We start from the raw sequence: 26,675 nt of genomic DNA on the forward strand, positions 1-26,675 counted from the left end.
TTTACGCACGTAAGCTTTGGCTGCCATGGTGAAATAGATCGCCTTGCCTATCTATATAATACTCTCATACATATATATATACTTACAGATGTGTATATACCGAAAATAAAACCTGTGTTTATTTGTTGTTTTGTCCAATTATTTGTTGCTTCCCGCAGGTGCTGCAAATTGCTGTCGATTAGCTACTAAATAGCTTTTGAAGATATCCTTAATAAGGCAACTGCTGTGTTTTCGGATGCTTAAAGCAGAATGATATTGAGATAGGTCATTGTTTTTGAGCGATTTATGAAAGTAATAAGTCAGATTAAAGGAAAATGTCAAAAAAATGTTTCTTAATATTTCAAGGTTAACCTTAAAATCAGTAAGTCTTTGATATACTCTTATGTAAATTTTTATTAATTTTCTGAAAAAAATATTTAATGTTCTTTAAGTTCTTCTTATTTCTAAAAGTGGAAAATACAGAATTTTTTTTGAACTGAATCTAATAAATTACACTCCCCTGATGGTCTTTCGAGTGTTTATGAGCAGCTTTTTAGAATGACCTCTCGAGGAAAACGAATTTAAACACAAAATTGTTCATTTTAATTTTCTGTTATGTTGCTATCGGTAAATCCGGAAAAATCAGAAATCTGTCTTTTTACGAGAAGGACGAAAATTCCACAATTCAATCCCCCCTCTATAAGGGGTAAAAGCATTAAACTCACTAGCTCCGTCAAATATCTTGCGGTAGATCCTAGATAAAAAATTAAGCTGGGGAGAACACATTGAGTGTAGGGCTTCCAAAGCTGCAGAAGAGCCATTGCCTCAGAGTGGGGTCTACGACCCCAGATGGTATATTGGCTGTATACAAGTGTGATTCGACCGACGCTAACATATGGTGGAGTTTGGGTGAAAGCGCTAACGGAAAAGTGCCGGATTAAACCATTGGAACAGGTTCAGAGAACCTGCTTGATAGGGATAACCGGTGCTATGAAAACAACTTCAACAAAGTCCTTGGAGGTTATCCTTGATATTCGGCCAATACACATCCAAGTGAAGTATGTTGCAGCGCTTACAGCGTGTAGGCTAAAGATCTTGGGCGACTCCTGTCGCCTGGTCCTGTGACCGGGAAACCGAGACTGTTGAGGAAATTAAAGCAACATTCTCCTTCCCCAGCAGAGAAGATTGGACCAATGAAACAATCATAGATAGTACCAACGGTGGAATCTATATATTCACCGACGGATCAAAAGGTGAAACAGGAACGGGAGCAGGCTTCTTCTGTAAATACCCACACACAGAAAGAAGTTTAAAGCTAAACGACTACAATTCGGTATTCCAAGCTGAGATTGTCGGACTAAGAGAATGCGCTAGGTGGGCTTGCGCCCAAACAAACAGGTCCATCAACTTTCTTGTGGATAGCCAAGCCGCGATTAAGGCTATCCGCTGCGCCAATACAAAGTCTCAATGCGTCAGATCATGCAAAGAGGCAATTAATAGACTAGCGGGAGAAAACTCAGTCATTATCTGGGTACCCAGTCATATAGGTATAGAAGGAAACGAAAAGGCAGATGAGTTGGCTCGCTCAGGAGCAGCTGGGAATGCAGTTCCCTTAAACTGCCCCAGACCTTTCAGTTCTCTCAAGCGCTGCCTAAAGCAATGGATGCTAGGGGAACATCTCAGGTCCTGGAACATGTGCAACACGAGTCGCACCACAAAGCTACTATGGGGTAGTGTTGACACTGGACGGACCAAAAAACTTCTTACTTTAAGCAAAAGAGAACTGCTGTATCACAGGGGTCATCACGGGGCACCTGCCTCTAAGAGGCCACCTGCAGAGACTTGGCATAGTAGAATCGGCGGAATGCTGGGCGTGCGCGGAAGATGTTGAAACACTAGAGCATTATCTCTGCGAATGCCTGGCCTTCTGTCGTATAAGAAGAGATACCTTCTAAGGCTCCCATAACTCTAATCTGAGAGAAATTGGGCAGCAGGGATGGAATCAACTCAGAAACTTCGTTAAATCGACCGAGTTGTTCAGGTGACGCTTACCGGGGTACCTTCGGGGAGCACAATGGGCCTAATAATGGCCTAAGTGCGGCTGCTTGCGGTCAGACGCTCTTCGCCTCCCTTTTCAACCAACCAGCCAATATCATTAACTCTATTTCTCTAAGATTGTTTAAATTTTAATCCTTAAAAGTTAATGTTGGGTCACTTGAAGCTCGAGCAAAATTAACCCCCTTTAACTTAAAAAATTCTTTGTCTTTTCAATGCCTTGTGAAATAAACTACACAACCGCATTTTTCAAATAAGGCAATTTGCATTCAATGCCACTCTAAATTGCAAGCAGAATCGTTAAAATGTCTAAATGAATGTATTATTATTATATGCGCCAAATATTTGCATATACACACCACCACATTTATTGAATCTAAGCATTCCACCTCTCCTCATCAATCATGACATCAATCATATATATTTTTTCTGCGCTGATCTCACATCATCCACACACATTACATGAAAAGTGTGAAGACAGAGGAGTGTAGACGTGTGAGAGGCTAAAACAATAAACTAGAGAAACGCTCATTATTCATACAACGAGTTCGACAATTTGCGCATCATTTGACCACAAAGAAGCATATCAATATACACACCAACACAATGCGCCACTTTCTGTTTAGTGTCCTGCCCATGGACGAAGCGCACCAAATGCAAGAGAAAAGTGAAAAACATTTTCATTGCGATTGAGTTAATTTCACGACACTTTCATATGCAAGGCTAGTTTTTCTATTCTTAATAAAAAAAAAGTTTGTTCGATCAACTATTATGTAAGTTTGTATGCGAGTATTACATCAATGTTTGAGATGTTGAATGAGTAAGTATTTTGCATTTATTGCATTTAAATTCTTGGAATACATTTCTTGCTTACTTTATATTTTAGTATTATCTATACTTACATATATATATAATAAATGCATACATTCTTTTTATACGAGCGCCATATGCAAATTACTGTGGTTTTATATGAATGCAGTAATTGTGTTCGATGCAAATTCGCTTGGTGGGTGTTCTAGACATTGTTTTTGTTGCTGTTTGCGCGCTTTTCCTGGTATTGTACGCCCAGGAGACAGGCATGCCTGTGAAAATTCAACTGCAGGCGGATAATTTGTTGCTTACATGCAGCTGTTTGTATGTACGTATACACACATTGTTGTGAAGAAAAAAAAAGAAAAAAATTATGCATACAAATTAGCATAGCTGGCAAAGGACGTGTCGGTGACGGAGAATATGGCAGTGACTAAGAGGAATAGGTGTCGTTGGAAGCGACCACGCATCTATATTATTATTTTTAAATTTTTTCTTTTACTATTAAATTTTTTAAATATGTTTTTGTATGTGATTTTTCATTTTTTTTTAATTATTTTTTTATTATTATTTTTTTTTTTTTTAATTTTTTGCTTTTAATTTATTTTTTTATATATATTTTTTTCTTAATTTTTTGCTTTTAATTTATTTTTTTTATATTTATTTTTTTTTTTTAATTTATTTTTTTTATATTTATTTTTTTTTTTTAATTTATTTTTTTTATATTTATTTTTTTTTTTTAATTTCTTTAAGTTTTTTTTCTTTTACCTATATATTTTATTTTTTTTTAATATTTTTTTATTATTCTTTATTTTTTTTCTTAATTTCTTTTTTCTTTTATTTTTTTTATTTATTTGATTTTTAATATATTATTTTTTCATAATATTTTTAAATTTTTTATGTTTTTGATTACTATTTATTCCTTCGTTAATTTTTTCCTTTAATTTTTTTATTTTTATTTTATTTTATTTTTTTAGTTTTATTTTTTATTTTATTTTATTTTTTTAGTTTTATTTTTTTTTTTATTTTTTATATTTCTTAATTTTTTGTTTAAGCTTTTTTTATTATAATTAATAAAAAAATGTGTTTATATACATATGAATATTCGTATTTTGTATATGAGCCACCAGGGCGTATGCGGCTGCATATTACTTGCTTGATTGCTAAAAAATGTTACTCATACGACCTGTGACCTTATAAGTAGCATTTAGTTGCTACAGAATTTTTATGTTGACATTAAATAGCAAATATATGTACGTCTTTATAACTTTTGAATTGTGCCACGAATGATGCTTTAAATTTTGCTACCATACTTAACGGTAATATATATACAATACATACATACATTTACTTGAATTTTTCACTTTCCTTCCACTCACCCCCTTCACAAACCACAACTTGTAGTTGCATTCACACCTCTAAACGCATAGTCGCACTCATTCTCTCTCGGCCCTTTTTATGTTGACGCGCGCTCTCTCTCTCACTCACTCTCTCTTTTGTCATTCACTAGTCTCACTATCCTGACCTAGCCTTCTAACGTTGCATTTTAGCCAGAAAATTACGTCGCAATTCATCGTACATATAGAAATTGGAGACCCGAAAGCCTGCTTCGCTTCCTGTCCAAACTGAATTTCGCTTTTCTGCTAAGTTTTTAAAATCGGCTGTTGTCCTTGCGTAGCAGTCAGTTCACAAGCAACGTCTCGAGTGTAAAGTAGCAACAGCAGCAGACCATATGCTCGACGAATAGTTTGGTGAGCGGTTGAAAGTACGCACAGCATAGGAATAAAAAATAAAAAAACAACAATAAAAAATTCATTCATATCGGCAAAGCTTGCCTGCAGTTTGTTGTAGTTGCAACATTAAGTACACTAACAACAGCTGCCAGAGCTTAAGCAGAGCAACAGACATTTCGCTGCTCATATGTGCTTGTGCATTTAAATATTACAAATTCGCAAAAATAAAAACAGCAAAAGCAATAACAACTACGCATATTCACTGTGCCAAGTCATCTCCACCCTCGAGTGGCTGGCTGCTCGAGCGTTTTCACCTCCACAACCCCACAATCCCCAACAACCTTCAGCCATCGGCTGCAGCCAACAACAACAACAATAGCAGCAACAGAGTAGCTGCTGCAACGCATTTCACAATTCATTCTCAGTTGATGTTGGTCGCTTGTATGGCGCAGTTAGCGGTTATCCTACTCTCCTTCTGCCGAGTGCTGTTGGTCCAGCGTAAAGTGCGAAGTTCTTTCCAACGCTCGACGTTCACGTCCAAGCACTTATTGAAGGCGCTAACGCTCTAATTTATTTGCGTGTTGCCGTGTGTTCGCGTGCGTTTTGTAGGTGAGTATCACTTGAATTTGCAATTAAAATTGTGCGAAGAAAAAAGTGTTCGTGTACTTTAAGTTTGCTCCCGTGTAATTAGTGAATTTTCACATGCAAGTGCGTACTCTCAACCAAATGCGGGTGTGCATGTGTTTGTGTTTGCTAGTGCTTGAATGAAAATTAAAGTTTGCACATTTTGGCTTTTCTGCTTTTCCGTTGAAATTTTATTAATGAGTTCATGTGAAACGTGAGGTGTTTACATGAACAATTTAATGTTATTCTTGGTGTTAGAGTGAAAAGTGAGATGGTGTTAAGGGCAGATAAAGCCCTAAGCACAGGTACTAAAATTTGTACGAGGAAACGTGCTCTCACATTTGCTTATAAAATTTTCTTTCAACGAATTCTACTGAATGACTGCGAAAATATTAATTTTAACTGAAAATTTTTATTTTTCCTACTCTTTCATACTTTTTGCTTTGAAATAAAATAAATAAAAAAATATTAAAATTAGTTCAGATATTTGACTACTAATTTTTTAATATTTTTTACTATTAGTATGAGCAAAATTTTGTATTTCCCCACAAATTTCAAAAGCTGAAATTTATTGCTGACGTCATTTTAGCGTAAGTTCATCTACTGTACAGTTACAGTCTGCCGATAAAAATTGTTAAATTTTTGGGCTCTCCAGCTAATTATAGCTATAGGCAAATAAGGAAACTGATGAATAAAGAATAAATCTAAAAGTATTTTTCTTCAAAAAATAACGGGAATTTTCGTTTTAAAAAATATTCATTCGTCTACATTAATATAGTCGCCTTCAAAATAGTCCCCCATTCGATAGCCAGCGCTTCTCGAATCGTCGCTACTCAAACTCGATTTTTGGGAATACCTTTGGCTCTTTCAGCGATTTTTCGTAAACTTGTGAAACGACGACCCATTGAGGTTATCTTTATTTTTGGAGATATGAAAAAGTCTCACGAAGTCTTGTCTTGTGATTAGGGTGGGACATCGTTACGATATTTCAAACAGAACAAACACGAACGAAGTGTAAGCTTTTAAAAAACGAAAATCATAAAAAGACAGCTAATCATAGCGGCAAATTTTATCTGACTTCAGGGGCATATATAACAACAAAATAAAAATATAAAAAAATTGCACAACAGGAAATTTTAAAATTCCCGTTACTTTTTGAACACACCAAATATGTCCTGATATCCATACTCAATAAAGTCCCCAATGGTAAAAATTTCTAGTATCCTTAAAACGAACGATATTCAATCATTACAACAACATTCAAGTAGTTTGCAAGAATTTAAAAGTCATAATACCCCACCCACATTGCATCGTGACCAAAGTGCATTTCACATTTTATTTGAATACCATCAGATGCAAAAACACTTGAACAACTTTTAAGCTATTTACAAGTTCTTTTGCTTACGTGCTTTTATGCAGATTCTCGGTTTATTTGAACATTTTTCTACTTCTCTTGAACTATTTTTAGTGTAAATAGCATTTTGTTCCCCCTTTACTCTTAGTTGGCATACCAGTGTTATTACTTAAAAATTTGTTCCTTTTGTCATATAAATACTTTTCTTCTATTCTATTTTCGCTTTTAAACCCGTCTCGTTCAAGGTTTTCGCACAGGTGACAAATGTATTAATTCAAATAAGTGCACTTGTCTTACAGCTACATGCAAAGGAAAGGCATTTGCAAGTGTGTATGTGTGTAATGCAGTTTTGCCTTTGATCTTTTCTTTCAGATGCAAAATTATGCAAATTCACTTACACAATACAATGTAAATAAATACTTAAATGACTAATGAGTGGCCGTAAGAGGTGAAAAATCGTGTTTGTGTGGGCTTTTATTTTAAATTCTTTGTTTTTTTTAATTATGTCTAATAAATCTGAATTTATAAAATAAAAATTTTTCATCACACTTCATGTAAATAAGCAATATGCATAACAAAAATAGCGTACACCCTGTCGTATGAGTAACTTATTTACCTGTGAAGAAATACTCCTAAATTATTTTCAAATTTTTGAAAAGAATGCTTTTAAAATTAATTAGTTGCATAGTAAAAATCGGAAAATTATGTAATGAAAATCGTTTAATTAAAAAATAAAATATCTAATTATTTTTCAATAATTTGGCAACACTAATTTCATATTAATTTTATATTGTATGTAAAAAAATATGCAAATTATTATATTCAACTTATGATTTTTACGTTTTTATTTTGATTTGAAAATATGTGGCAACACTATCGGAAATACAATTTTTCAATATTTTTTATAATTTTTCAATAATTTTATTTTTGTTAGGTGGCAACTCTATTAAGAAAATTTTCTCCTTTTTTCTAACATCTCCTTTTTAAAAATTTTAATTTTGTTAGGTGGCAACTCTATTAAGAAAATTGTCTTCTTTTTTCTTACATCCCCTTTATCCAACTATGGACTATATATGAAATTGTAAGCACTACTCTTCTTACGAATTAAATTTCATAATGATGAAATTCTGATGTTCTCTGCTAGGGACACAGCAAATACATATGAATACATATGTTTAAATCCTAATGCAAAAAAGCAACAATACACTCAAGCTCGTCAAAATCTGCTGACGCTCGTAAGCGTTTTTTTTCGCACAGATTAAACAAGGAAATTGGACCTCAACTACGATTTTCTGACATCCCTGCTACTTTTCATACACATTTCTATCATTTACTGCATTTTTTCTGTATTGCATTCTCATGAATTTGTGTCAGTGTCATGTGATGGTACTTTTGCGGACTACGATAAACCATAAAAAGGGCGATGAATTCAATCAACTGCATACTTTCTTGCCGCTAGTCATATTGTCGCTTTTACTTAAGTGCCATGGCTTTTGTGTTATTGCCTAAAGGGAAACGAAAGACACGAAAAGTACGGCATTCTAGTGAAAAAGCTTAAGCATATGGACAAATACCACACATATTTTTAGTCCACACTTATTGCTCGAGTGTCTGTAAATCGATAGTTATGATAAGCCATGACCGAGCGTTGCAGTCAAGTTTCAAACACTTTGGTAATAACAGTTGTGGTCGGCACTTTGGGATGTCGCTGTATGGCATGTGTTGAGCTTAGTCAGTCCTCTTCTTTACTTATTTATTTTTGTGAATGTGTTGTAGGATTATAGATGCTTGGCAAAAAGGGTGTTACTGACATGTGCCTTACTTTCCAGTAGTTCATTCACGTGGTGCGATAAGCTCGAGTTTATGTTTCAATTTGGTGTTAAGTATTAAACTCGAGTTTATGAGCCATTGCGGTATTTTACATTAAATTTGAGTCTATGGATTTTTTTGATATGCAGTATTAAACCATAATTTCTTTTTTGCGTCATTGCGGTATTTTGCAGTAAACTCGAGTTTATTGAACATGTAGTGTTTAACATCGAGTTTATGAGTTATTACAGTGTTTAGCATTAAACTCAAGTTTATTGATCATTGTGGAGTTTAACACCAAAGAAAAATATAAGGCATTCTTAACATTTTCAAGAAAAAAATCTTCAAAACTCAGAAGATGCCGTGTCTGACCGTCCAGACAGCACTAATAGCAACATTGTATGCTAGTGTCTTGCAATTAGAAAATAATTTCTATTTAAAGCCTTCTCTATTTTTGTTAAATATTATTATTATTTGTCATGAAAACAGATTTTTCATTCCTCATTATGCATGTGGTCAGCTGATGCGCCTCGAAATAAATTTTGAAATATAGTTGTCGTCTATTGCTGCGTTGTAACCTTGAAACATCCATCGTCACATATTATTAGGAAAAGTACTGCTTGAATGCAAGAATGCTGTATATTTAAGATTATTTAAATAGTTGTTTTTAGATTCTTCACATGACACTGCCATAACGATGTATTATTAAAATTTATGACAGAAATAATTTTATTGCCCGAAACCCGCAGTACTCATTCAGCAGAAGCAAATGTATATAAATACATATGCAGACAGATGCCATAGGCTCGTACTCTTGCACTTGCCATGCACCCATTACCATTTCTATTCAAAATTAGTGCAATAATTTCATTTATATTCGCTCACCATATGTTGCCAATGAATTAACCGAGTGAAAGCTGACTGAAAAGCACTGCCATGTCACACATAAATGCCGTTGGCAAGTTCATTCGTGTGTGTGTTTGTATGTGTGTCAGTGTGGTTGACGGCAACCAGAATCCTTTCTCGACATTGCACTGCTGATCTAGAGAGGAAATCAAGCGTCAATTTCATAACGAAACTCTTTGTTTGTTGTTGTGGCGCTTGGGGTTCAGTCAGTTGGTACTTTAGACTTTGTGCAGCCTTTACTCGCAGACCGTCAGCAATAAGCAAATATTTATAATTATGCATGTACATCTACCTATATATATATATATATGTATGTAGGTGAATATATGTATTAAATTAGTTTCATACGCTCTGTCAACACTCGGTTGGCAGCTGCAACAGTTGTTTTTGACACAGAAATTTTCTTTGCTGCTGCATCATTGTTGTTGGTTATTTTTAGTATTCAAGCGTATATCAATATCAATCATGCAACCCTGTTTGAAACTATTGGACAGTAATAGTTTTAATAATAAATGAATCCCTACGATATCGGTCGAATGCAATGAGAAGTACTATGGACCTGTCTAGGGGCTGTAAATTAAACTGTAATATACAGCATATGTATTATTATGAGATTAAACGATTCCCTTTCCTGATTATCTTCAATTCTAGAGGGTTTCTCGTCAAAATACTAAGCATAGTACTCAGGATCAGAGCAGTACTCAGGTTGAGAACTAAAATCCTTGATAACTACCCCAAAAAACATTCGAAAACTTTATATATGTCAGAATACCGACCAGGCATTATTAATAGCAGCGATTTCTACAATTGCGAGGAACCCGGGTTTCCATAAAATTCATAATTCGTTCGACTTAAAATATCTTAAACTATCAATAAGATTAATAGTTCGGTCATGCCTTTTTCAGATTTCTCTAGAGAACTGTGTGGAAATCATGATACAACCTCAAAAGGTATGCTATAAAATTGATAAAACAATTAGTCTTCATTTCGGACTTTCGGAATTTAGCAGATCGGATGGAAAGAATGGTTTCTTCAATGTGATGCAGTCGATATTAGTTCTTTGATATAATTCTATGAATTGCTCTTGTCTTGATTTGAGACATCATTATGAATGTTAATGTTTATATATAATTTATAGTCAGAAGATGCTGGGTATCCCAAAACCAGCTTATTCGCTCGTTCTAAAAAAATAGTCCCTCCAACTTTTTCTGGTATTAGTTTTTTGTTTCAATAGTTAAAAGGATAGATTCCTTGAAGCTAGTAACGGTACGTTTATTCCAAGTATGGATCAAACTAAACCCATGGTAAAGAGTAAAATAAGGGCCTAGTTGGGATGCCGACAACTCCTATAAACCTAAAATTCACTTGAAAATATAATACTTCCATAAAAATGCACTATTTCGTGCTCTGCTCCACATCAAACTAACACTGAGGCGCTAGCCTATAAACCCAAGTTGGACCCTTATTTAATTTTAGAAAAACTTTGATATTCTATTTCAAATCCTTCTAATAATCGAGCACCACTGACCCTATGACATACCGATATTGTTTTCTTAGAGATCCTTTTGTTTAATTCACCGCTATTTATTGGTTCATGTAAATAAAAGTGAAAAGTTAAAAATGCTACAGCTCACACAACGTCACTTTGCATATTCTCGTTCGCAGCTCAACCACGCTCACCCAATTACATAAATGTAGGCTGTATATATGTACTTATGAACCTAGCGTCCGGGCTCTTGAAAATAGTGCAAAATTGATGCCAATTGGCATTAATTATAAGGAACTAAGTGAGCCGAGACGTTTAATAACGTTCGTCAGTTGTGTAATCGAATGGCCGACACAGCCGTACTGGATGGACATTGCTCATCAAGTGTTTCTGAAATGTTTGTTGTACTCGTTTGTAAGCGAGTGTTGTTGTTGTGTGTGCATAGTACATGCGGCTCTATGATTGACTTGTATTTCAAGCACCACCTTTATTGCCGGCATTTCGCTTCATATTGCTCAATTGTTTATTTATTTTGCTTTGATTTCCTCGCCCCCCCTGCACACACACCCTCTTTTTGCAGTCGTTTGCTATGCAAGCGTATCCAATTTCTTCGACGTTTCGACCGAGCGAGCTGAACTCACGACTCACGTGCCTGTTACACATTAGGTTGAATACAGTACTTTGCTCTCGGTATATTTATAGTATCTACCGAGTTGCGATACACATTTTTATTGTGTTTTAATTGTGCGTGTTGTTTTCCTTTCATTGAGTGGTGAAAATGTATGAATAAATAAATAAATAAAATGTCACTTTGAACAACTGCTTTTTCGGTAAGGCGATATCACACAACAGACCTGCATCTAGTGGATTCTCTTGAATTCTTTGGAATTAGTGTGAGGCTTCACATATAAGTAGGCGCTTGTTTTATATATATCGGAGATTTAATTTCGAAGAACTTTGACTTATGACTTGATTTAGTTTGTTTAATACAATTAAAATATTACGTCCACCTTTCTAACTCTTCTAAAGACTCTTATTATACAATCTATATAAGATTGAGAAAAATATGTAACTCTTCAAAGCAGGCGTTTTACAATTTCTTATCGTCTTTTTATATCTTCCAAAGAGACATTTTTTCTGCTTTTCGTCGATAAGATGTCATATAGGGTTCACAGTTCTTTAGCTTGCTCTGTATTCGTAGACCCGACTGTCGGAACCATATCTTTTAAACTGTACTGATGCGCTCGATGAAAGTGTTAGCAACTCGTAATATATTTTGCTGTCTTAACGTTATATTTAATTGCTATGTATTAGATAAGATAATATGAGTTAAGATGGGATACAAAGCGAGTCTCATCTGTTGCAACTTTTTCTTTTACTACGTTCTTCGGGTAGAGTTCCCATGCGTCATCGATATTATCAATGCTAAGAGAGCTGTATCAACGAATTACATGCGATTTTCAATATCTCGTTGTTCACTGGTTTCTATAATAAAACAAGTAAGGAAGGGCTAAGTTCGGGTGTAACCGAACATTTTATACTCTCGCAATTTATTTATTTAACTTTATTAATATTATATAATACACAATTTGACCCACATATTCGTCATATATATTGTATAAAGTCCATTGAAAGTTGGAAACCCTAATATTAGGTTAGATGCACCGAGGTCCTCATGTTCGATATATGGGGCCTTGAAAACCTATGGTCCGATTTTGGCGATTTTAGAATGGGGCTGCCACACTATAAACGTATTATTTGTGCAAAGTTCTGCACCGATATCTTCACTAGTACTTACTTTATATATTGTAAAGTAAACGATTCAGATCGTCTTCAAAGTTCTGGTTTATAGAAAGTAGGCGTGGTTGTGAAGCGATTTGGCCAATTTTCACACTATATTATTGGGAGGTGAGGAAACTATTACAAACCAAGTTTCATTGAAATCGGTCTAGTAGTTCCTGAGATATGGTTTTTCACCCATAAGTGGGCGACGCCACGCCCATTTTCCATTTTGTAAAAAAACCTGTGTGCAGCTTCCATCTGCCATTTCTTATGTGAAATTTAGTGTTTCTGACGTTTTTCGTTAGTGAGTTAACTCACTTTTAGTAATTTTCAGCCTAACCTTTGTATGGGAGGTGGGCGTGGTTATTATTCGATTTCTTTCATTTTTGGACTGCATAAGAAGTGGCTAAAAGAAACGACTGCAGAAAGTTTGGTTTATATAGCTTTATTGATTTGCGAGATATATACAAAAAACCTATTTTAGGGCGGGGCCACACCCACTTCTTCAAAGAAATTACATCCAAATGTGCGCCTCCCTAATGCGATCCTGTGTTCCAAATTTTATTTTAATAATTTTATTTATGGCTTAGTTATGACACTGTATAGGTTTTCAGTTTCCACCATTTTGTGGGCGTGGCAGTGGACCGATTTTGCCCATTTTCGAAAGCAACATCCTCAGGGTGCCAAGGAATATGTGTTCCAAGTTTCATTAAGATATCTTAATTTTTACTCAAGTTTTTACACGGACAGACGGACAGACAGACAAACGGACAGACGGACGGACAGACATCCGGATTTCAAATCCACTCGTCAACCGTTTAATTTATATATATATAACCCCATATCTAACTCTTTTATTTCTTGGTGACACAAACAACCGTTATGTGAACAAAACTATAATACTCTGTGCAACATATTGCGAGAGTATAAAAATAAGCTTTTGAATCGTGGAAACTTTTGTAAATCGTATTTCTTATCAGTTTGAGCGGAGTTTGCTTGTGGTCTCAATTTCTTGCATGCATTGACTCACTGGAATGCAATTGAACAAAATCAAAAGCAAAGTTTTTATCAGAGTTCCGTTTCAATGATTTTATTATTACCACAAACATTTAAAAAGAAAACATACTTTGAAATGTATACTCATATTATATAGATATGTATGTATTTATAAATATTTACATATATGCTAGTGACTTAACAAATTCAATCCAATTCACTTGAAAGCGAAATTCAATTCGCATTATTTACATGTGTTTGGTCTCGTGCGAATGTTCTCGACTGTATATAATGTAAATACAAGTGAATGCAGATATTTTTTTTTCGCAAATGCATATAAGAACGACTTGAACTTTGAAATTCAACAAAATGAAATTTAATGTGAATTTAATTGTGTTTACATTATTTGAACGTTGAATATTTCAATATAAATTGAAAATCAAATGTATTTTTTATATTGATTCAATGCACCTGCAGGTATCAAGTACATAAATTATATAATTCAAATATTTTTTTAAATCATATAGATTTGGACTGCAATATGGTGTTCTTCTCTATACTAGCAGCAATCAATAGATTTTACTACCGTGTAGAAAGGAAATCCAAGTCTGTCAAAATATACAACGAAAATTAAGGACTTATACATGGCCTTACTAAAATTAAATCCAATCGGGATTTTGATCAGCGAATCTAGTTAATATTTGATAGAAATTAAAAAGAAGTATTTTTGTCGCGAAAATAACAGTTTTGTTCTCTTTGACTTCGAAGAGTTATGAGAAATATGAGAGTTACATATGTATATCTTCGATCTTATTTAGAAAGTGATGAATCGCACAAGCTTTGTTAAATAAATTATGTTCGTTCTTCGCACTTTCCTTCACGGAATTCATGTTCATAATTTTGCTGTAAATTTCTTAACAAGAGAGCAGAGTCCGAATATACCGAGTAGTAAGATGATTTTATGGATCGCTATTTGACGATTTTCAACTGAAGTCTAGCCGAGTCTCCACCGCTATTCAAAAATAAAAAAATCACTTTTTATGGATATGGCTTTAGTATCTGCGGTATGAATGGCAGTCTCATAAGAGTTTTGTGACAAATTGCTCTCAAAACCTGTATTTTCGGCAGATTTTTTAAAACACGAATTGTAAAAAATGTGTGGTAGCATACATCGGGGTCTAAAGTACTACTTAACACCGAAACTAAAGCGTCTCACAAAAATATTGTTCGAAAATTGAGAACATGTGTTACAGATGTTGAAAAAATGCCCTCTTTTCGAAACTCTTCGAAAAATCTGTAACAATTTTATATTTTATTCCTTTAGTTTAAAGTAAAAAGTCGATAAGTCAATATATATTTATAATATTCCCGATTTTATGTTGTGTTATGACATAGAATGATTTATTTTGCATTTTGGATCTACAGTAATATTAAAGAGTTCCCTAACCAGATGTATTTCGAAAAATTTTTGATTGTTATTACTTTTTGTAATAATTTTATAAATAATTGTAACAACAGCTTAGCAGCGATGAACTATTTTGTGAAATTTATTTATACGAGTATATAGTACATACGCGTATGTCTCTATATATGTATCTAGGCACCGAGCTCTATTTTACGCGAAACTGAAATATGATATTGTCGTATAAATAAATTGCATGCAATTGACACTGACAAGTGCACAAATAAAGATGGTTTTATTAACAACAGACGTACAGTGGAATTGTTCTGGCGATACGCTATATAATTAAATAAATACTCGTATATGTACATATGATGTAATTACAAACGCATAAAAAAAATATTAAATTAAATAAACCATAATAAATAAATAAAAAAATAATAATTAAATATTGGAGTAAGATTTGTTTACCTTATTTATTGAATAATTGTTCGAATTGCTTGCAATTTCCGAAAACAATAACTTTTATTTTTCCTTATTTACTATATACTTACAGCTACGTGTAGAGGCAGATATAGCGAACAGTCATAAAAATTGCGAAATCACAAACAGTGAATACGAACGAAAATCAGCGAATAAGCGAAATTTGTTTAGTGAAATCAACAATTAAACGATAAAGCAGGAAAAGAAACGAAAAAAAAATTGCTTTAGCGATTTTTCGAAAAAATAAAATAAAATAATCACAGTATACTCAACTGCAACGCAAATTTGCTGCGTCAGCTAGCCGGCAATATTCACATAGCAATTTTCGCATTGCATTTCGGCCCTGCAACACACCCATCGAACGGACCAATCAGCTTTACCTATAGCTGGTGGCATAACGGTGTAAAAGCAGCAGCATAAAACAACGAGAGAGTAAGCAGTAAGCTAGAGAAAGAGAGAGCGCACATGCTACAGAGCAAGAGCAATCAGCGTGGTAAGTAACAAAATTGCCCTATTGTAATTCCTTTCATAGAACATTCTAGAAATTTGCGGTAGTACAATTCGAAAAATATGTAAGTTAAACAAAAAATCAACAAACGGCCTTGCAACATAACGGGACCACGCATAAAATTGCTCAGTAATGCATGCGCAACGCCACTGAGCGCATATTATTTGACACGAGTGAGCATAAAAGAGCGCTCATCTCAATTGAATATGCTTGTCGAAAGGGAGTAATACTTATTCTCACCTATTTACATATGTACATATTTGGTAGTTACTTCAGGTACACATTGTACATTCATAACTCCGTTGAAGTGGCGAGATCCGTACAACAACTCATTCATAGCATAATTATGTACATACATATAAACTATGTGCCACTCAAGTGTATATCTATGTTTCGGTGTGTATATTTGGGAATTTTCCATTACTTTTTCGAGGGAGTGGTAGGTTTGTGTGGTATGAGTGCGGAGAGCATGCCATGGCACGCTTACTCATCGCTTTACGCGCGCTGAAACAAAAAGTAAAAATATATGTAGCAACATAAACTCTTGTAGTAACTGCAATCAGGTGCAGGGATGCCACATTAATTACCTGTGAAATCCGGTATACTTTTATTCACCATTTTTTGATTTTTTTTTTTAATCATTGTTTAATTAAATAGACAATTCAGTACTAATTTAATACTTACCCTTGACTTATAATATTCAGCGAGCTTCTCCCCGTATGTGTTTTAAAGCTAGATATGTTTTGGAGATGGTAGTGAATCAAAGATTCTGCATTGACCTCACTCATCCAGGTTCTTCCCGACCTTTAAGACTTTCCTTTAGTTCTTTAAATTACATCTTAGCCGTTTATTTGTTTCAAGTACTAGATGAAAGTATTCAGAGCAATCCCAACAAATCGTTATGATTACAATATCCATGTTCAACAATAATTGATGTACTATAAATTCATTTGTCTCGCGAAATACAGTTAAAACGAATGAGTGATTGATAAGCAGTGATTTATTTGCATTGGACTAAAGATATGAAGTATAGAATGTAAATGGTGATCCTTTGAGGTTCCCTACCTTTTTAAAGAAATAAAAGCAAAAAACTCAAATTTATTGTCAATCGAAAGAATATTCTTTGGTATTTTTTTTGTAAGATTATCTCTTTCAAATGTTGGCCGAGACTACGTCTCAGATGGTCCATCCGTTAAGTTCAATTTTCGATGATTCGTTTGGTAACTGGCGAATGACACGCATGGTGTTTTGCTCCAAAGGCCTGAATGGAAGCAGGATTGTCCGCATAGACTTTAGACATAACATATCCCAATAGGAAAAAGTCTAACAATGTGATATCACACGATCTTGGTAGCCAATCGATCGGCCCGAAAAGAGAAATTATCTGCTCACTGAACTCAATGAATCCATTGATTGATGCAATGAGTTATGAGTGGCGATACGCTTCACGCGTAATCTCTCAAAAAAGTCTATTGAAAACTCTACCTTTACTTGGATAACCCCATATAAATCCCTGTTAGAAATAATTGCATCGACTATTCATTTATAAGGTTCTAGATAAAATTTTAGATAAAATTTAATGGACTGATTTTCTGAAATTCCATTATACAAAGAAAGTACCGTTTCGTAAATAATCGAAACTTGACTAATAAATAGAGAAATAAAGTAAAACGATTTTACTGTACCTACCGAATAATATCCATCTGTCAATAATTGCCAAAAAAATACTCCTACAACTCAAAATCCAAAAAATACGCTCATTTTTGGACCACCGCCAATATGTGGCAACAATGTGACATGGTGCACATGTCGCTGAAAATCACGAACCAGCAACGAATGCGAGTAATAGTAGAGCGCAAAATGGCAACGTGCAAAACGTGAGAGAAACGTGAGTAAACAAGCTAGTCTTATATAGCACAGCCGGCTGTGTGAAGTCAAGAGACCCCACAGGGGCATAGTACAACATTTACAATACATGCCATCATCACCCAACAAGCGAAGCCGAAGATTGCCTCTTCTGCTTACAACAAATTTGCTTGTTGATGATGAGTCTTTGGTCTCTGGGTCTCTGGTCGCTTGATTGGTTTGCGCGCTCCCACTGACGCCGTCGCCGCCGATGACTCTGCCCACTGTTGCCGCTCTTTTTGCTTGCGATTGCTCGTGTCAGCGGCAGATAGAAATTGCGTCTTTCGCATGACACAACGTGAATCGGACGACGGTGACTACACGCGTAGTCTAACCAACAAGCAGTGCTCTAGTAGTGAATAATAAATATATATACATATTTTCCGATTGAGTGTTCGTTGTGTTTTTTTCTGGTTTAACTAATTGAAGCAGAAAGCCGCAGTGGATACACAAACATACATATGTGCATAGCGACATACATACAAACGTACATTTGGTCTACTTGTGCTCGTCGCGGTAAGTGTGTGCGGAGGGCGGAAGAGTGTATCTGTGAAAAGTGTAACCCGCAGTTCGGAGCGGTGTTGGTAGCGGTATACCATTGTTAGCCGCGTCAAGTGTGGGTGGGGGCCACCGCTACTAATTTTAGTGTAACTATTTCAGTTTTAGCATTAAATTTATAAATGAAAGTGCACGCAAAAGCTTGCAACTTGCTACTTGCAACTAGAAATGCTTTGCGTAACTTGAAGATGAGATAGTGTACAAAGTTTGCGTTGAATAAATAAAGTGCGCTAAGCCATTCATTGGACCCACAGCGGTTTATTGATTTTTGTCTATATAACTAGTGTGATAGATGTGAGAAATTTCGTTTTGTCAATGATATGAAATTGAAGTGTAATGGAGTTTGTTGAGTTTTCGTAAAACTATTGAGTACAATTGTTGACATTTTTTTCTGAGACATTGGTTTTAATTTTATTCGATTTGTGTGACCTGAATTTTAAATTAGTAATTAGTCAAAATTATTATCGTTGGAATACTGATTAACAAGCATACTTAAACAATCTCTATTAGTTCTGTTTTCGGTGTCTTCGAATGCTTATTTATATGTACATATTTATATCATCGTAGTCGCTGAAATCAGAGTTTTATTGTTTATATGTAAATCGTATTTCTTCGTCAGCTCAATAGGAATCGACTTTTTCTGGGTATTGTGATATAAGTAAAAAGAGAGGAGCTTGTGCTATAGGAAGTAATTCCTGCGATTTTCGAAGTAGTTACATTCCAGTAAGTTCTTACATTTCAGTCTTTTTCTGTCTGTTTTTCAATTAGCAATTTCTTTGCTTGAGAAAATTCTAGAAACCTTTTAATTACCAGAAGTCTTTGTGGTTATAATATGTTTCTAGGTTTTCTAAATGGAGAAAAGCATTAAAATATAAAAATTCTCGTGTTTTTATATACAAAATCTTTGACTCTTTGCGCTTCATAATTTCTGAGGTGTGGCCAGATTTTCAAAAATTAAAATTCTTAAAATTCCTCATTTTCAAAAACCCAAACTCTTGGATCCAATGAGTGTAGGAACCAATCCCTGGGCTTGAGAGACCATATCCAAACAAATAGCAAAATCTCTAATCAAATTCTTCGTCGAACATTTTGTCAGCTTTAATTTCGTAATTTGGAGAATGTTATAAAAAAAATCTTTTAAAATATATTTATTCTAATATTTACCTCAAGTAAGAGAGGTCTCCAGCATTCAAAGCATAAGCATAGCTGATAATAAAAAATAGTTTAGAATTTTTCCACTCATACTTTGAAGTCGCACTACTATACAATATTTAGTTTAATCTCGTATAATAGTGTGACTTCAAGGTTTGAATGGGAAAATTCTAAAATGCTTGCTTAGATTTACAAAAACCAAAAAATTATAATCAGTTTGATTTATAGTATAACAGTGTTTTTCGTTTAAAAATTCCATCACACTTTCGATTTCTATAGTTTTCAATTTAACTATAGCTTCCGAATAAATTGTGTACTTTTTATTGAATAATATAATTACATTTTTATTTTTAATTATTTATATATTCTCTTTAATCTTACAGATAACAAAGCTACCGAGCCAAAGTGTCAAGAAAAACCATTAAAGACTGTTGCCGCATAGTGTGCGCTTGAAAACTCAAACAGAATTGATTGACAAATATTTAAAATAAATTTAAATAAGACAAAAAAATTATCAAGTGCCGAAATCGCGCACCTATAACTATGAAGAATTGAACCAACCACCTTTGGTTATCACTATTCAACCAAGTTACTAAGCAGCCGTCAAGTTGTGTGTGTAAAAAAAACGAGAATTTAAAAACTTATTTAGTATGTGTGTAAAAAACTGTTGTAAAGTAGCGTAAATACACGCCACTAAAGTCAGGAGACACCCACACAGGCACACACACACCCCCACACCGTACACAACAAACCCCCCATGCTAAGATATCGGCTGGTGTCGACACATTTCCTCAAACAGCCGTAGATTGTTCAACGCCGCCGAGCCAGCCAAGCAGAGACGAGTCCAGCCGAGTCGCGTCAACGAACGCGAAACGAGTGCATCACTACAAGTACACCAACAACAATAAATACATACCGAAGTGAAAAAAAGCATACCTACAAATACGAACATCCATACATGAGACACACACATACACTAAAAAATTACCGTTCATATTGAAATATACGTCGTAGGCTAGTACGCGAAGCCCAAAAGTGCGTGTGCGTGACTAGCGCGGTGGATGCGAGCGCGAATAGTAGAAGAATAGTGCAGCAGCAGCAATACGCCTGCGTTCACGCAGAGAGAGAACGAGAGAGCAGGAGAGTGTGAAGTATATCAACGTAGTTTTCAACCGATTTTGTAGGCGCACAACGCCTGAGAGCCTAAAAGCCGACTATAGAACCGGTGGAAGTGGAAAAGAAAGTCAGCGCAGTCAGCAGAACGCTGTGAGCGTAAAGTTGTGCCACTTTTCTGTGGAAATTCGCCAATTGCGTTGCGTTGTGCCGATCGCCGGCATAGAATAGTCGGGTGGCTTTATATTGCATTTGTCGAATTGCACATCTGGATAATAAATAAGTACTACAACTAATCGACGGATAGACAATCTCTGCGTAGCGTCTTGAATTACGCCACCGTTGACTGCAACGTCACTGACGACGCATCCATCCACCCACGGTTCGGGTGCCATCACACGCAGTCGTTTAATCAATAAAACGCAACACCGCTAGCGGTAAGCCTGACATTTCGACTTGCAGCACTTAGCTGATAACAAGCCCGATATCGTTACGATTTCGAAGCGGATAGTGGCGATTTGGAGGAGGTGTACTGACCAGGAGATTACTTGTGTTAACTAGTTTGATTGTTGCGTCAATTTCTAACGGTTTAAAGAATCCTTGGCACCGGTGCATAAAGCTTAAACTTCAGGCGATTCCACGGACAATCGCCAAGAACAACAGTAAACGCGAAAGCCACACACCCCCCCACTTGGTATTCAGTTTTAGAGGTTACACGCGGGCCCGTGGTGACTTCTTCTCAACTGGCCCTGTAACTTTTGTCACAACGTATTCGTTAAGAGTTTTCCGTTTATTCGGTACGTACGACAACAATTTGATTAGCGAAAATGTGCAGAGATCGCGATATGATTTTGCCATAGATCAACGTAATCGTCAATATAAAGTCAAGAAAAAAATCAAGCTAAAGTAAGCACAGTGTGCGAGCAAGTGAACAAAGAGTGAGTGAGTGAGTGAGTGAGAGAGAGGACGCTGAGGCGACGAAACGTGCAATCGAGTTAAATTCTTTCGCCAAAAAATACGCGATAAAATTTTAAAATCGCAACTGTTCACAGCAGCTGGGACTTTGGAGTGCTTAAGTGTCTGAAAATAATAACGGGAAAATCGTCGAGAGTTGTTAAATTGCATAAGTTTTTAGCAACAAAACGCCTTGTAAACACTAACAAGTTAACAACGCAACATTTAAACCGATTAATTTTTAAGCAATTAATTAAAAACCAACGTTATCGTTAACAACTACTCATCACTAAACGCCACATAATAAAAATCTACGTGTACGCGCTTCACATGCGCATAAAATTTATCACAGTGTAATTTACGCTAGAATTTTTACGCGCACATAACCTCAAATATAAGCTGCAATGTGACTGTTGAGCGTCGATTTTTTGTTCGATTATAAACTACAACCGACCATTGCCGACAATCGATTTATCGTTCGTTCAGTCGAGTGCGTATTTTAACACAATCAGCCAAAGAAATCGCGTCTGAAAATTACTTAAACGTGTTGAGAATTTTGTGTGAAAACGAAGAATTAAGCAAAAGAAATCTGTAGTGTAATTTCGCCTATTATTATTGTGTGTGTTTTTTTAAATTTAAACGTAAAAAATAAAATATCATAGAGGATTAATTAAAACCGTTAATTTCGTTTGCTTGTGTCAAACGGAGAAACTGTAACAAGGACAAGGATTTCAAGAAAAAGCGGCAAGATTGAAGAATTCGCGAGGAACTTTTGGAAGTCTATTAAGGCTTGCGTTGTGAGTATACACTTTAATTACTATTTTTGTATTTATTTAATTAGTAATTGTAGATTTGTATTAAATATATATTTCTTGTATAATAGTTAGACCATTGCATACATTTAGGCGATAGTTATATTAAAAAAAATTAATGTTTCGTCTATTATTTTGCTAAAATAATGTATTTTATTTATGGTGAAATTACAACAAAAACAATTAGCTAAAATTTATCCATTATATTCCAAAAATTAATGAAAACTGGCCTACCCTAATTCATAAAAATTAATTAAATATAATACAAAATGTTGCCTACAATTAGGGTAGCAGTTTTTAAATCTATATCAATAAAAATTAGATTAATGCTTAAAACAGCAACATATTTTACGATACTCATAAATACTTTTGCTTTCAATAAAACACCTTCAGAAAAGCAGAAAATATATACTTAACATAAAACTGTCCATATTTGAGATCTTTTCATATCATTTAAAGATTATTTCATGATTAAGCTTAAAGGCTTCTTCTTCTTTCAAAGTAAATCTTGAGAGCCATATTCACTGTCTCTAAATTTATTTATAAATATCACTTGCTCAGTTTTCATATTAATTTACCGGCGAACACTTCCTAGTATTGCTGATAAGACCTACCCTAAACTGACCTATCACAGTATGAGTATATTTTGCTTGTCACTTGCTTGTACTTTATAGTGCCGAACTACACCGTTATCAAGTAAACGACTGTTTGACATGCAGTAAATAATTGTCTAGCATTTCAGTCACTTAATTGCGTTAACAACACTTTTATTTCTCGAAAGTTAAACAGAGGCGTGCCTCATACTCGTAGAAGACACAATATAATACCAAAGCAAACATATGACTAAACAACCATAATAAAGTGGTTTGTTCCACAAATTGAGTACTTTACAAATAGACAATAAATAAATATTGCAAGTACAAAAAAAATTCAAACAAAATGAAATGAAAATTAACCTTTATTGGGCAATAAAAATGATGAAGCAAAATCGCTGGTAATAACAATATGAAATTGAAGCAATAAAGACATTAGAAGTTCTTGAAGAATTTAATTATAAACTAGAAATCAAGTCTGATTTATTGCATAAAAAAGCTTATAGATTATGGGTTCAAAATCTGTAAAACCTTGCAAAATCTCATATTAAAAACTCCCCCTCCCAAATGCGCTCTTAAATTCCAAAAAAAATGTGTAAAAAATCACAAAAGTTAATACCAAATTCAATATCAGCGACAAATGCGCCACATATATAAATATATATATAAATACTTACCTACTCACATACAAGGCAGATTAAAGTTAAGCATTTATCGCATTCTTGGAATGACATTTAAACTTAGTCACATACACACACATTGAGTTTTATTGTTTATTTAATAACGCGGCACTACCTTGACCATATTACAAAAATGTGTAGACGAGTACTTAAGTGCTTGAACTGAGTATGTACTACCTAAGCAACGGTAGCGCGAAATACTAAAAGAAAACAAAACGTAAAGAAAAACACTTTATGGAAATTTTATGGCAGCGTTTATAAACAATCGGAAAGAGAAATAAATATCGTGCAAATATATACATATATACATATAGCTGTGAATGCATTAAGGAATATATACACGTAATCATGTGTGAATTCAGCGAAATATATAGACAAAACATGCAGAGAATGTCTGCGCATAAAAGTATTAAATTTCAAAATAAATAATTGAAGTGTTTTGTTGTTATTATTTTGCACAAATTTTACTTGTAAATTTAATTTTTAATTTTATTTACTTACTAGCAGACCCGGCCACACGTAAGGTATACATTAAATTAGTAAATCTTTCAATGCAGAGAAAAAATTCTTACGCTTAAAGACGAAAACGTTATAGCCGATAAACTTTAAAATGATTGATAGACATTATTGTAGATCTGTGTTAAGCGTAAATCATCATAATTTGTAAAACTTTGATTTTTTTAATCGTATATTGGAGAAAGTAACAAATGACCAAATTTCATAGTTGGCTTTATCTTGGCTTTAGCGACGATATTGATTACCTTCTTCACAGTCAGTCTTGTTCTTTTGCAAAGTTTGATGTTGATTTATGTTACGCAGCATGATGACAACTCACACTACTTTTAATTGCAAGTGAGTGGGGATAGTCCAGCAATTTAAAATAGTCTGTGGGATAATTGAATACGTCATCCTGGTTTGTAGCTGTGTCACAACTCTCCTTTAACGAAATTCTTAAATGTCGCATTAAGATCAAAATGATCCTTGTTTTTTACCACCAATATAGGTCATTCCATCAGCCATTTATGTTTATTATATTAAGGTTTCATGTCAGGAAGAACACGATGAATAAGCTCCTCTTTCGAGCCCATGAAGTAACAGAAACCCGTTAAAAATGTTATTAATCCATCGAGGTGTCAACTGCGTCGCTACCATTTTCAACTATTTCTACAATCGCAGTATGATATTGTTGGAAAAACTCTCGTCTGTTATTTGTTAATTGGCGATTCTTTATGTGTCGCCTCAAATTAGATGATTTTAGGAATGTGATTAGTTCGTCAGCAATAGTTGATCCAGGAATTGTCTGGCGAAAATCACCTGCCAACAGAATCATGGCTTCACCAAAAATATTTTCGTTGTCGCGTAAATCTTTTAAAGTCCTGTGCAGTACCTCCAGCGACTTGAATATCTGGAAAATCTTCTTTATAGCTCTTTTTTTTTGCGATTTTGCAGACTGGTGTTTCGTTGATTTGCAATTTAGGAGTAATTTCAAGGCCGAATTGCCATTTGTCTGCCTACTAACAGGTGTCAAGTTGCCCCTATTCCCATTATAACTGGGCGTTGAAAATGAGTGAAATCGGTTCAGGAATTACCTCAATCCTCATGTACTATATTTGCTGATTTTCGTTATTCTATTGGACTATATTTCAAATTGTGTGTAATAAAATTACATCAATAAATTGTGAGAGTATAAAATGTTCGGTTGCCTTTCCCTACTTGTTACAAATTGTTTTGGGCTATCGACACAGCCTTATACAATTGAACAATGATAAAAATATTTTAACAAAGCAACAATGACAACTTTCAAAATATTATTATTTTTTGTTTTATTTTTTTTTTTATAATTTTGCTGTCAATTCAAATAAAATCGTCTTCTTGTTATCTTCCTCACAATTTTTCGATATATACTTACTTTCTAATCCTTCCCTGGCCTTCCATAAATATTTAAAAACTCAAATTAGCCAGATCGGTTTGGCCCTTCTCGACTTTTTTCGAGGCTAACGACACAAATTGTTTTTAGTGATAGGGGTGATTAGAAAATTGTGGATTTAAGACTTTTTCAGGCAATTTTTCTCTCCGTAAGAACCATCCCGGTACCTCTAAAAACATTCTAAACAATGAATTTGCGAAATCGGTTCAGCGGTTCTCGAGTTATGCGCTTAGCAACACATTTTGCGATTCATTTTTATATTATAGAAGATAGAATTAACTCAACCAAATGTTTCTGAAATATAAATTTAATATTTTGACAACCCTACAACGCATTTAATGAGATTATCTACTTACAAAATCTTTGAGTCCACTAATCGCACACGTGTCATTACAAAATCTCCATCAAATAGTTAACATTAACTAGAGCGTCATGTGTCAACCTAAAATCTGACAACCTCCATCATCCATATTTGCTTGACCTTAATGGATCGCGTAAATAAATAGAAATCGAAGCCGCACAATAAGTCAATAGTCGGTTGCACATACGCAGTGGCATAACGCACACCGGTCGACACGTGTTGCATGCACACTAAATAATACATAATTCTAGAACACTTACCTGCCTCACACCTGCGGTAGTGCGAAAACTACTATAAAGCGTAGAGCCTATATAAGTGTTTACAGAAGCCCGTTGATTGACCTGTAATGCTGTCTGTGACCGCTTGCATAATTTATAAGCCACTTAAAAAATACTTAGTATGGGTGACTGTGAACAGAATTGCGCAGTAAAAAGTAGTCATTGTAAACTTGAACACCTGTAAGCTTTCTATTGCTAGTAAAATGCGCCTAAAAGCACGCAACAGTTCGCAATTACGCGACTGTGACAGTAAATGTGTCAACACCCACCCCCATAATGGGCATAACAACACACATACACTTATATGTATACTCGATTGTTATGACAGTGTTGCTTAACTTAAGTAAAAAATCCATAGAGCTTATACCTACCAACCATTATGTCTTCCTTACCACCCTCTTACAATGAATGTACT

At 34.6% G+C, this 26,675-nt stretch overlaps 1 protein-coding gene across 3 annotated transcripts in view; it reads left to right on the forward strand.

The window, feature by feature from the left end:
* The window catches only part of LOC105211681 (protein FAM13A), an 87,825-nt gene that overhangs the window by 20,708 nt on the left and 40,442 nt on the right, over window positions 1-26,675 (forward strand). Inside the window, exons 1-3 of one of the 3 annotated variants that reach the window (XM_054234719.1) lie at window positions 4,995-5,186; window positions 15,493-15,912; window positions 19,926-22,406. The gene's annotated coding sequence lies outside the window, so the exon portion shown is untranslated. Of the gene's footprint in view, window positions 1-4,994; window positions 5,187-15,492; window positions 15,913-18,119; window positions 18,349-19,925; window positions 22,407-26,675 lie in introns of those variants that run through there. The other 2 variants (XM_054234720.1, XM_011183252.3) reach the window with 2 other exon arrangements.

Source organism: Zeugodacus cucurbitae, chromosome 6, assembly GCF_028554725.1.
Source record: "Zeugodacus cucurbitae isolate PBARC_wt_2022May chromosome 6, idZeuCucr1.2, whole genome shotgun sequence".
NCBI classification, from domain to species: Eukaryota; Metazoa; Arthropoda; class Insecta; order Diptera; family Tephritidae; genus Zeugodacus; species Zeugodacus cucurbitae.